This window comes from Macrotis lagotis, chromosome 3, assembly GCF_037893015.1.
Source record: "Macrotis lagotis isolate mMagLag1 chromosome 3, bilby.v1.9.chrom.fasta, whole genome shotgun sequence".
Classification (NCBI taxonomy): Eukaryota; Metazoa; Chordata; class Mammalia; order Peramelemorphia; family Peramelidae; genus Macrotis; species Macrotis lagotis.
Window position 1 is genome coordinate 136,783,720 of NC_133660.1, and position 13,971 is coordinate 136,797,690.

The following is a 13,971-nucleotide window of genomic DNA, read 5'->3' on the forward strand; positions in this document are numbered from 1 at the left end:
AGTAATTAATGGATTAGTGGATTATGATAGCTTTGAAAGAAACTGCAGATAAAGAATACAACAATATATTATTTGACAAACCAAGAGACATAAATCTCTTGGATAAGAACTCACTATTTGACAAAAATTGTTGGGAAAACTAGAAAATAGTATGGCAAAAACGAGGCATAGAACCACATCTCAAACTCTATACAAAAATATGGAGAAAACGGGTACAGGATTTAAACATACAATGTCTCACAATAGATAAATTAGTCGACTAAAACATATTCTATCTGATCTATGAAAAAGGGATAGATTTATTACCAAACCAGAATTATAGCCCATCATAAACTGCAAAATGAATGATTTTGACTATATTAAATTAAAAATATTTTGCACTCAATTAAAATCAATCCTGCAAGAATTAAAAGGAAAGCAGGAAGCTCCAAAACATTCTTCATAACCAAGAGTTCTGATAAAGGTGTCATTTCTAAAATATATAGAGAATTGCAGAAAATATATAAGATCATAAGTCATTGCCCAATTGATAATAGTCAAAGGATGTGAACAGTTTTCAAATGAAGTAATTAAAGGTATACATACATATATGTGTGTGTGTGTGTGTGTGTGTGTGTGTGTGTGTATAATCACATGAAGAAATGCTCCAAATCACCATTGATTAGAGAAATGCTAATCAAAACAACAATGAGTTATGATCTCAAACCTATAAGATTGGGCAAGATGAGAAAAAACCAAGATGATCAATGTTGGAGAGGTTGTGGGAGGACTGGGACATTGATGCATTGCTCTTGGAGTTGTGAATGGATTCAAGCCTTCTGGAGAGCAATATGGAGAGCATATTGCTCTGGAGAGCAAAAAAAAACTGTTCGTACCCTTCGACCCAGAAATTTCATGTCTAAGTCTATATCCTGAAGAAATTATAAATTATGGGGAAAGTACTACATATTTCAAAATAATTTCATAGCAGCTCTTATTGTAATGGCAAAGAATTTATAATTGAGGTGATGCTTATCTATTGGAGAATGTCTAAACAACTTACAGTACATGAATACTATGCAATACTATTGTTCTATTAGAAACCATAAATGGTTGGACTCTTGAGAGACATGGAATGATTAACAGGATCTGATACTGAATGAAGGGAGAAGAACCAAGAAAACAATGTACACATAAACAGCAACATTATGAGATGAACAGCCTTGATGGAAGCAGCTCCTATAGGCAATATAGAGAGCTAGGACAACTCCTTATGGACTATATTATCTGACTTGTTATGGACTATATTATCCCCAACCAGAGGAAGAGAAACAAAACAAAACAAAAGATGTAGAAAAAAAAATCCTTCTGGGGGTGGCTAGGTGGCATAGTGGATAAAGCACCTGCCCTGGAGTCAGGAGTACTTGGGTTCAAATTCAGTCTCAGGCACTTTATAATTACTTAGCTGTGTGGCCTTGGGCAAGCCACTTAACCCCATTTGCCTTGCAAAAACCTAAAAAAGAAATAAATCCTTCTGAATCAGATTAACAACTTTTAAGAATGATCTCTTCTGTTTCTGTTTCCCTTAATCCTAATTTTTCATGCCCAAAATTACTAATTTGTAATTATGTTTAACAAAATATGTATGCAAAATGCTAACCTGATAGTTCCCTGCTGAGGGGAGGGGGATGGTAAGGGAGGGTGGAGGGATATTTTGTAATTTGGAAATATGCATGTACATATGGATGAAAATAAATAACGAAACACAAACAAACAAAAAACCCACAGATATGTACATACATACAGACATAAAACACAATAAATAAATAAAAAGAAACTCCTGAGAATAGTATTTTTCTTAGGACTGTCGAAAGGAGAATACTTAGTGTGGGTATAAAATAATGATGATGAGATGATGCTTATAATCCTTGAGAATTGTACTTCTCTTAGGACAGCTGAAAGGAGTATACTTTGGCAGACAGTACAAGACAGATATAAGGAGATTATAAATTGAAAATAAGGATTATCCTTGAAAAAGAAGGCAGAAGCATTAAAGGAAAATAGCAACATCAAGACTCAAAAAGGACCTATAATAGTCAAATAGAAGAAGGGAGGGTCTTAAGCATCAAATAAGACTTACTCTTAACAGATTTGCTCAAGAAGAAATAACATGTATTCTCAATTAGGTTTAGAAATTTATCATTGCCTACATGGAAGTAGCAGGGGAAAGGAGAAAGAAAGTAAGGGGAAAATAAAAGGAAAAGTAAAGGGAAGGGGGCTGATAGAAGGGAGAGCTGATTGAGGAAGGCAGTTGATAGAAGCAAAACATTGATGAGGAGAGATAAAGTGAGAGATAAGTTAAAATGGGGTAAGACTGGTTGGGGAAATACAGAATTATTAATTATAACTGTGAAAAGAATAAAACCGTACAATATACCATTGACAACAAACACATTTGAAGCAAAGCTTTACACAGAGTAAGAGTAAAACATGAGTAAAAGATAATATGCTTTGGTTAATGATAAAAAATAAAGCAGGAGTAGAAATCTTGATCACAGGCAATTTAAAAGCAAAAAATATTTTCATTTGAATGGGAAAAGGAAAAACACATCTTCCTAAAGGGTACCACAGGCAATGAGGTTATAACATTTTAAAATGTATGTATACCAAGTGGTGGGACAAATTTTTAGAGAAAAGGATAAACAAATTGCAAGAAGGCAAAGAGAGCAAGTATATATTAGTAGGGAAACTCCATCTATCAGAATTAAATAAAAATAACCACAAAATAAAAAATAGGAAGTTACAAAGCTGAATAGTATTTCTAAGAAAATCTAGATTATGATAGACCTCAGAAAACTGAATGAGGATAGAAAAGTATATACCTTCTTTGTGGTACATAACACTTAAACAAAAATTGACCATGTTGTTGAGCATAAAAATCACACAATTACATGCAGAAAAGCAGAAGTTTCAAATGTATCTTTTTCGAATTGTTAATTAATATTACAGGTAATCGAGATCATAGAAACATAAACAAAGATTCTTTGGAAACCAAATAATGTAATTTTAAAGAATAAATAAAACAAAACAGCCATAAAATCATAAAGCAAAATTCTATCTAAAGGAATCACAATGAGGACACATAATACCAATACTTGTGGGATGCAGACAAAACAGATATTAGGGGAAATTTTATGACTCTAATTCTTATGTGACTAAAATACAGAGGAATCAATGATTTGAGCATGCAACTTAAAAATTAAAAAGGAGCAATTTAAAAATCTTCAATTAAATTCCACATTAGAAATTCTAAAAAGCAAAGGAGAAATTAACTAAATTAAAAGTAATAAGTACATTGAGTTAATAAATAAAATGGAGATTTTTATGAAAATGCAACAAAATATATAAACACTGGTTATTCTGATTTAAAAAAAATATAAGAAGTAAAATAAATAACCATTATCAAAAACAAGATGTGTGAACTCATCACCAAAAAGGAGAAAATAAAAATAAAAATTCTGAGCTATTTTGCTCAACTGTATGTTAACACATCTGAATATATGAGTGAAATGGATGAATATTTTCTTAAAATATTTTCTTATTTTCTTTTTCCAATTACATGCAATGGCAGTTTTTATCAATCATTTTTTGTAAGACTGTGAGTTTTACATTTTTCTTTCTCACTTTCTTAAATTGCCCCCTCCTGATAGAAAGCAATCTAATATAAGCTTTATATTTATAAACATTTTAAAAAATAGATCCATATTGTCAAATTGTGAGAGACTAATCAAATCTAAATGAAAGGGAAAAAAGCATGAGAGAAAAAATGGCATAATATATGACAACTTTTAAAAACTGAAGATAACAGCTTTCATCTTCATTTAAACTCCACATTTCCTTCTCTAGGATATGGATAGTATTTTCCATATGTCTTTTAAAATTGTCTTTCATTACTGTATTCCTGAAATGAACAGGTCCATCATAGTGTATCAATTGTTTCTGTTATTACATACAATGTTTTTCTGGTTCTCCTTATTTCACTCCACATCAATTCATGCAAATCATTCCAGGTTTTTTTAAAATACCTTCCTTTATGATTTCATAAAGAACAATAAAGCCCCATCACATACATATACCACAATTTCTTCACCCATTCCACAATTAATATTCATTCCCTCAATATCCATGCCTTTGCCACTACAAAAAGAGCTGCTATGAAAATTCTTGCACATGAGGGATTTTTACCCTTTGTCATGTTTTTTTTTCAGGATATAGACCCAGTAGTGGTATTGTTGGATTAAAGGATATGCACATTTTTATTACTTTATGGGCAAAATTCCAAATTGTTCTCTATAAATGTTGAATCATTTCACAACTCCAGCATTGAACATTATCCTTTACAATCATATCAAACAAACTGAGATGTGTGAGATGGCACCTCAGAGAGGTTTCAATTAACATTTTATGAATAAGTAATGATTTAGAGCATTTTTTCATATTATTATAGAAAGTTTTAATTTCTTTGTCTGTGAATTGCCTTTACATATCCTTTGACCACTTGTTAATTGGAGAATAACTTGTTTTTTATAAATTTGATTCAATTCTCTCTATATTTTAGACATGATTACTTTTCTCAGAAATATTAGTTGTAAAAAATGTGTCCCACTTTACTACATTGCTTTTAATCTTGATTTTGTGGAAAAAGTTTTTATTTTAATGTAACACAATCAAAATATCCAGTACAGTTTTTATAATGTTCTCTGTCTCTTCTTTGGTCACAAACTGCTCTACCTTCCATAGATCTGACAGTTAAAATATTCCTTGCTCTCCTAATGTCTAAATCTGTACCTTATCTTGGTATAGGGTATGAGATGTTGGCTTATTCCTAATTTCTGATATACAATATTTCAACTTTCCTAGCTTTTTATTTATCAAAGAACGAGTCTTGGTTTCAGAAGCTGGAATCTTTGGATTTATGAAATAATAAACAATACAGTCATTGCACCTCATCATGTGATGTAATTTGCATGCATTCAACCTCCACCTTCCTCCTGTCTCTTTACCACACTCCTTTCTATCTATCTATCTATCTATTTGTCTGTCTATGTATCTATCTATCTATCTATCTATGTATCTATCTATCTATCTATCTTTCTATTTATACCTATTCTATCTATATCTATGGTTATATCTATAACTATAATTCCATTAAAATCATGGACATACGTTCTGCCCAACTATATTACCTCTAAATTAGTTGCAAATCTCAAGAGTTATGAGAATCTTCCTTCTAGGTGACGATGTAACCAGTTAATATCATTGGATAACATTTCCTTTTCTTTATTCCTTTATATCTATCTCTTGAGTCTCCTGTTTATAGTTTAAGTTTTCTATTTACCACTGATCTTTTCATCAGAAAATATTGAAAATCAATATTTCATTAATTGTCCGTTTTTCCCCTAAAAGAGAATGTTGAGTTTTGTTGTATAGTGGATTCTTGGTTGTAATACAAGCTCATTTGCTCTCTGAAATATCATATTCCAGGCCCTTCGGTCCTTTAATTTTGATGTAGCCGGGTTTTATGTAATACTGACTATTGTTTCTTGCTTTCTGAATTGTTTATTTCTGGTCACTTGCAGGATTTTTCTCCTTGATTTGGTAGTTCTGGAGTTTGGCCACAATGTTTCTTGATGTTTTCATTTTGGGATCCCTTTAATGAGGGGATCAATATATTCTTTCAATTTCTATTGTGCTCTCAGATTCCAGGTTATCAGGGCAAATATAACTTTATTAACCTGAATTATCCTGAATTATGGAGTACAGATTTTTCTTTTGTTCAAGGTTTTTAGGTAATCCAATGGTTTTTTTAAATTGTCTCTACTGGATCTATTTATCAAATAAGTTGTTTTATCAATGAGTTATTTTACACTTTCATCTATTTTTCATTTTATTGATTTTTTTTAAAACAGATTCTCAGTGTCTCATGACGTCATTAATTTCCAATCTTTTTAAGCGAAGAATTTTCTTTATTGACCTTTTGCAGCTGCTTTTCCAATTGATCAATTCTATTTTTTTATGTTTTTGCAAGGCAAATGGGGTTAAGTGACTTGCCCAAGGCCATACAGCTAGGTAATTATTAAGTGTCTGAGGCCAGATTTGAACTCAGGTACTTCTGACTCTGGGGCTGGTGCTCTTTCCAGTGAACCACCTAGCTGCCTCTGATTAATTCTATTTTTGAAATAGCTGTTATGATTTTCCATTTCCCCACTTATGTTTCTAAGGAATCACTTTCTTTTTCATTTATCCAACTTTATTTTTAAAGTATTTGTTTTCTTCTGCCTTTTTTTTGCAGTAACCTGTTAATTTTCTTTCACATAGTGTTATTTTTCTCTTGTATTTCTTTCCCCCATTTTTCCATTTGATTTTTAAACTCGTTTCTTATCACCTCTAAGAAATCTTTCTGGATTGGAGATGAATTCATATTCTCCTCTAAAGCTTCATGATGACTGTCCTCCATTTCTGAACTAGTATCTTTTCCTCCAAGGTAACATTCAATAGACTCCACTTTGAACTGGCCTTTCTTTATCTTGGGATTTTAGCTTTCTCTAGTATCTTGTTCTGACTGAGGGGCTAGTTTGCAGACCTTGGTGTTGAGAACCCTAGAGGTCTTGCCAACTGGAGTTTGGAACTCCCAGCTATTGCTTTGTGAATCCTTTGGTAAGGAACCAGAAGCTTTCTCTGGTTTGTCTGTCTTGGAGGTGTCAGTGGCCCACTCCTTGGGATTGAGATTGAATCTGGGTTATCCTCTCTCAATCTGTGCTTCGTTGACTGGAAACATTGCAGCTTGGGGTCTAGGTCTCCTGTCTGGGCAGTCACACTGGAACTCTCCCTCTCCAGTTAGCAGGCACATGGCAAAAGCTTCCATTCATTTCTTAAGTCAATCCCCTGCCTCATCCTGCCACCCTAGTACTAGGTCTCTGCTCTCTTTCCAGCTCCCTCATAAGAGACCTTGCTGGGAAAGGTTCCTCCTATTCATCTGTGGGTTCTGTCAATCCAATATTTGTTAAGAGCCTTGATTCATTTTTGTTCTGAGGGAAAGTCAAGAGAGTTTAAAGTAGTACCTGTCTTATTTATGCCATCTTGTCATTCATTTTCAAATATATAGAGAACTGAGGCAATTTTTTAAGTATGTAAGGTGTTCTCCAATGGACAAAATGGTATGCATAGGCAATTTTCAGGTGAAGAAATTAAAGCTACCTATATTCATATGGCAGAAAAATGCTCCAAATCAGTATTGATTTGGGATGGAAATTAAAACATTTCTGAGGTACCACCTCATACCCATCACTTTGGCTAAAATGAGGAAAAAGGGAAAATGATCAATGTTGATTAGGATGTGGGAAAACTGGGAAACTAATGCATTGTAAGTAGAGTAGAGTAATTTGGGCCTATATTCAAAATGTAATATAATTTTCATCCATCAAAAACCACTCCTAGTTCTATATCCCAAAGTGGTCATAAAAAGTCAAAAATATTCACAAGCATAAAAATTAGTTTAGCAACTTTTAGTAGTGACAAAATGTGATTGTGATCAGGTACTATTGTTCAGTAAGAAATCATAAGGATCTGGATATTAGAGAAGCATGGAAAGACTTGTTTGAACAAATGCTAAGTATAGTGTGAAGAACCAGGAGAATATTGCATACATTAATCGCAACACTATGAGATGAACAACTATGAAAGACACAGCTCCTCTTAACAGTTCAGTGATTAGGACTATTCTGAGGGACTTGTTTTGGAAAATATCATTCACATTCAGAGGAAAAATAGGGAGTCTGAATGCAAAGCAAAGCATGCTATGTTCACTTTTTAAAACTTCTTTCATGTTTTCTTTTTTCTTTCTTTTTCATGATTTCCCCCCTTAGTTATAATTCTTATACAACATGATTAATATATAATTCTTATGTTAACCACAAGTGCTGATGCTCACCTATATCAAATTGTTTGCTGTCATGGGGAGGTGGGAGGGAAGAGAGGGTGGTAGAAAAATGTGTAACTCAAAAGCTTGCAAAAAGATGAATATTCCCTATGCCAAGATAAGATCAAAATGAGGTGAAGGATCTAGACATAAAAGATAGTGTAATAAGCAAATTAAGAACAAGAAATTTACTTGTCAGATCTATGGAATGGGGAGCAGTGTAAGATCCAAGAAGCAAGAGACTCTATTATAAAAAAAACTAGATATTTTTATCCCATTAAATTAAAAAGGTTTCCACAAACCAAGACCAAAAGGAATGTGGTGAACTGGGAAACAACGTTTACAACTAGGGTTTCTGACAAAGGACTCATTTCTAAAATATAGAGAGAACAGAAGAAAATTTATAAAACAACAACAACAGAAAGTCATTCCCCAACTGACAAATGGTTAAAGGATATGCATAGGCAATTCTTGGATGAGGAAATCAAAGCTATCTATAGTCAAATGAAAAATTACACTAAATCATTACTGATTACAGAAATGCAAATTAAAACATCTCTGAGGTACCATCTCACACCACTCAGATTGATCACTATGACCAGAAAGGATAATGAGCAGTGTTGGAAATCTGGGATGTTAATGCATTTTTGCTGGAGCTGTGAACTGAACTAACATATCTGGTTTGGAATTATGCCAAAAAGGGCAATAAAAATGTGCATAATCTTTGATCCAGCAATCCCTCTACTGGGTCTCTATCCAGAAGAGATCATGGAAAGGGGTAAAAATCCCACATGTGCAAGAATTTTCATAGCAATTCTTTTTTTGTAGTGGTGAACTGGAAATTGAAGAGACATCTATCAGCTGAGGAATGACTGAACAAATTTTGGTATATGTATGTGATGAAACAACATTGTTCTAAAAGAAATCATGAAGGACAGAATTTCAGAAAAATCCAGAAAGATTTGCATGAATTGATGCTGAGTGGAATGAGCAGAACCAGAAGAACACTGTTCATCGTAATGACGACTGGAGTTATAATCAACCCTGATGGAGTTGCTCATTCCATCAGTGAAATGCCATCCATCCCCATTTTAGGGAATCTGTGATGGAGAATACCATCTTTATCCAGAGAAGGGACTGTGGAGATTAAATGAAGGGCAATAATTATTTTTTTCAATTTTCAAATGTGGTCATATATATTATGTAATTTTAGTATATCTAATATTTTCATTCTTAATTTTGGATGTTTCTTCTCTTTATTGTTATTTTTATTTATCTTTATTAAATTTTTCTTCTAATTTTGTACAAATACTTTTTTATATATTAATAAAATATTCTTGGTTAAGAGTAAATGAAATACCCCCCCCATAAATATAGACTCACTTGAGTGATAAAGTAAAGGGGAGAGAAAAAAATTAAAATTAAAAAAATAGTAATAATTGTAGGTATGGCCAGGTGGCACAATGGATGGAAAACTAACCCTGGAGTACCCTAGCCCATATCCAACCCTGTACATCCAACAATCACCCAGCTGTGTGACATGCAAGCCTACTGAACTACACTGCCCTGCAACCCCCCCCCCCAAAGTAAAACAAAGATGCAAAATAAAATAAAATAGTAATAATAAGGGTTGCTGGGTGGCAGACAGAGCATTGGCCCTTGAGCCAGGAGCATCAGGGTCCAAATGTGGCCTCAGACACCCCATGATCACCCTGCTATGTGGCCCCAGGCAGGCCACCCAGCCCCATCTGCACTGCACCCCCCCCAAATAATAATAATAAAAATTGTGCATGAGTCTTTGTTCCAACACCAACAATTCTGTCATGGGTGGATCACATTCTTTATGATAAGTCCATCACAAAAGTTACTTCCATATTTTTCCACCATTGCCATTGCTGATCACAATTCTCTCCTTTCATATTTCTCCTCTACCATGTAATATATTTTCTCTCTCCTTTCACTCTGACTCTGCTGTAGGGTAGCTGAGTGGCGAAGCAGACAGATCCCCAGCTCTGGGGCCAAGAGGTCCTGAGCCCCCATACCACCCCTTAGGCCCAGCATCCACCCGGCCCTATGGTCCTGCACAGGCCTTCCAATCCCAGACCCTTGCAAGAAGTAAAAAAGAAAATGTGTTATATATGACTAGTCTCCCCCCATGGCCCATCGTCTCCTCAATTACTCACATCACCCCCCCTTCCTCTTGTCCCCTCCTTCTTACTCCAGATGCCTATACCCATTGAGTATATATGCTGTTTCCTCTCCTAACCACCTCTGATGACAGCAAAGTTTCACTCATTCCCCCTTGCATTCCTCCCTTCCATATCATTGCAATAGCTCATTGTAATAAAGAAAAATCTTATTATATGAAATATCTTGGCCTATTTCCCCTCTCCTGTTTCTTTCTCCCATTACATTTCCCTTTTTTCTATTCACTCCATTTTTTATACCATATTTTATCTTCAAATTCAGCTTTCTCCTGGGCTTCAACTATAAAAGCTCCTTCTATCTGCTCTATTAACTGAGAAGGTTAATATGAGTATTGTCATTGTTATTTTTCTATGTAGGAATACATGCAGTTCATCATCAAGTCCCTCATATTTTCCCCCTCTCCTCCAATCTCCATGCTTCACCCGAGTCCTGTATCTGAAGATCAAACCTTCTGTTTAGCTCTGGCCATTCCAACAGGAACATTTGAAATTTCCCTGGTTCACTGAAAGTCCACCCTTTTCCCTGGAAGAGGACATTCAGTATTGCTGGGTAGTTCATTCTTGACTGCATTCTAAACTCTTTTGCCTTCCGGTATATTATATTTCAAGACCTATGAGGTTCCAATGTAGTTGCTGCTAAGTCCTGTGTGATCCTGACTGCAGCTCCACAATATTTGAACTGTGTCCTTCTGGCTGCTTGTAATATTTTCTCTTTGACTTGGGAGTTCTGGAACTTGGCTATAATATTCCTAGAGGTTGGTTTTTTGGGATCTCTTTCTTGGGGGAAATCAGTGGATTCTCACCATTTATATTTTGCTCTCTGCTTCTAGGATATCAGGGCAATTATCCTGTAGTAAATGATGTCAAGGCCCTTTTCCTGATCATGACTTTCAGGTATTTCAATAATATTTAAATTATATTTCCTAAGTCTGTTTTCCATGTCAGTTGTTTTTTTAATGATATGTTTCACATTTTCTTCGAATTTTTCATTTTTTTGGGTTTTGAAGTATTGAGGCCTGGTTTGTTGTAAATTCATCAATGTCCCTGATTTCTATTCTTTGTCTGAAGGATTTGTTCTCCTCAGAGAGTTTTCTTATCTCTTTTTCCATCTGGCTGATTTTGCATTTTAAAACATTCTTCTCCTCAATAACTTTTTGAACTGTTTTATCTATTTAACCTAAGATGGTTTTTAGCATGCTATTTTCTTCAGCTTTTTTTTTGGATTTCCTTGAGTAGGCTGCTGACTTCATTTTCATGTTTTTCCTGCATCTTTCTCAATTCTTTTCCCAGTTTTTCTTCTAACTTTCTCATTTGATTTTCAAAGTCTTATTTGAGCTCTGTCATAGCATGAGCCCAATTTCTGTTTTTCTTGGAGTCTTTAGATGCAGGAGCTTGTGCTTCCTCATCTTCAGACTGAGTATTTTGATCCTTCTTGGGCTCATATGCAAAATGTTTCTCAATGGTCTTCCTCTTGTTTCTCTGCTTGCTCATTTTCCCAGCCTGGGCCTGGTTTTGGGGTGCTTCCTGAGCTTTTGGGACACTCCCACAAGGGTCTCAGTGTGTGAGGCTCTGTCCTCCCTCCCAGTCTGTGAATGACTATATGCACCCCCCTCTGCCATGGGGCTGAGGTGGAGGGGGCCCCTGCTGTTCAATGGGGGGCCTGGACTGAGATCAGGATCTGAATGTGGTCAGAGCCCCAGAGTCCTTTTCCAGGGGTAGAGGATAGAGCTCTGCAGTCTCTCTCTCTCTCTTTTCACTCCCCTCCCTAGGTTCAATGGGCTCAAGGCCTGGGGGCTCCTGCTTACAGGCTCACCCTGCTTCTGTTTTCTGGAATTTGGCTGCCCTGGCCACACTGTTCTTTGTGTGCCTGAGGACTGGGCTTCACGTGCTCGCTCTGGCAGAGGGCTCCCTGCTGTTCCCGAATTTGTGCCTGGTGCTCCCTGGGGCGTAAGTCAAGAAACTCCCTCACTGCTGTGAGCCAGGGCTCCCAGTGACCTGGGGCTGCCTCCAGGAGGCTGAAGTTCTTTCACTCTGGTGGGCCACCCCTCTGGTGGGCCACCCCTCCAACCCCAGGGAGCAGAGCCTTTCCACTCTTTTCCAGGTTACCTTGAGTAGGAGAACTGCCTCCCTGGGTCCCTCTGTGGGTTCTGTTCCTCAAAAATTTAGTTAGAGTCCTTAAGTTATAAGCTTTATGGGAGAGGGCCTAAGAGAACTGTTCTTGTTGCCATCTTGGCCCCACCCCACTCTGTTTCTTCTCTTAACACCTTCAACTTGGATTTGTGCATATCATGAAAGTAAATTATAAAGACTATATCAGAGTATTTTCTGTTGATGAGGGAAGAAAGGGAGGGATGGAGAAAAAACTGTAAAATTCAAAACCTTGCAAAAATATTTTTAGAAGCTACCATTGTGTAAGGAACTGAGGCAAATAGGATTAAGTGAGTTGTCCAGCATCACATAGTCTCCAAGACTGATTTGAACTCTGATTTTTCGGACTCAGTGTTCTGCATTCTATCCACTACATCACCTAGCTGCGCCTTAAAAGTTGATACTACCAATTATTACTGTACCTGAATTTCTAGCTATTTTCAAAGTCCAGACTACTCATGTTTCCTTCATTTTTGTTTCTTTGGAATTTTCTTCCTATGTAACACTGAACTAGTAAATTAATTATAATGGTTTGTTGTTGTTGTTGTTGTTTGTTCAACATAAGGAGAAAGAGAAGTAGGGTTCTAAAGAGATGTGAACACTTGCTTTCATGCCCAAGTAAAAGATTTCATACTTCAATGAACTTAAAGTAGACTCAGGTCTCACCATTTTGGGTTTGTTTGTGCATTTTTGTATTTGATGCCTCCAATTGTTAGATTGAGTTAGGACACTCCTGTCACTAAGCACCAGCATTTAATTGCAGCTTATTTCATTTCCCACAGGAAGACAAGAACAGCTGCAGTGACAATCACGGTTCTGAGGCAAGAGAAGAGACAAAAGAAAGAAAAAGAAAGAAAGAAAGAAAGAAAGAAAGAAAGAAAGAAAGAAAGAAAGAAAGAAAGAAAGAAAGAAAGGAAGGAAGGAAGGAAGGAAGGAAGGAAGGAAGGAAGGAAGGAAGGAAGGAAAGAAGGAAGGAAGGAAGGAAGGAAGGAAGGAAGGAAGGAAGGAAGGAAAGAAGGAAAGAAACAAAGAAAGAAACAGAAAGAAACAAAGAAAGAGCAAATTATTATTTAAAAAAAGATAAGCTTTGTTCTGAAAAAGAGCTATCATATAGAAGAAATAATCTGATGCTAAGGGACATGAGTTGTTTGATTTTCTTTTGTATTCCATCATTCCCCAACACGCAATTCCAACAAGTTAACATACTGAAGTAAAGGCATTATAATCTGAATGTAAGTACCTGAGAAATATTTATTAAAACTTCACCTTTACAAAGAAATTCTGAAGCTGATTCAACCTCCTCCTGTTTGTTTATTAGGGAAAGGATTTCCCACACAGTCCTAGTTGCTAGTCAAAGTCTGCATTTTAATGCATATAATTCAATAAGTCCAAGGCCCTGTCTACCTCAGAAATGGTTATTCAGAACATAAAATTCAAGTAAAGAAGAAAATTTATTAATTTTTAAATCTCAGTATCAATACAAAACTTTAATTGGTAATTTATGAATGACTGAATGACTATTCCTGAATGACCAATGACTTGACATTAATTTTGGTGTCCTCCTTTGGAATTTGGAATATGAATATGAATATTGATTGGTTTTTCTGATTTGCTCTGTTTTTCCAATTCCAAAAGAATAGATAATTTTAGATAATAGAT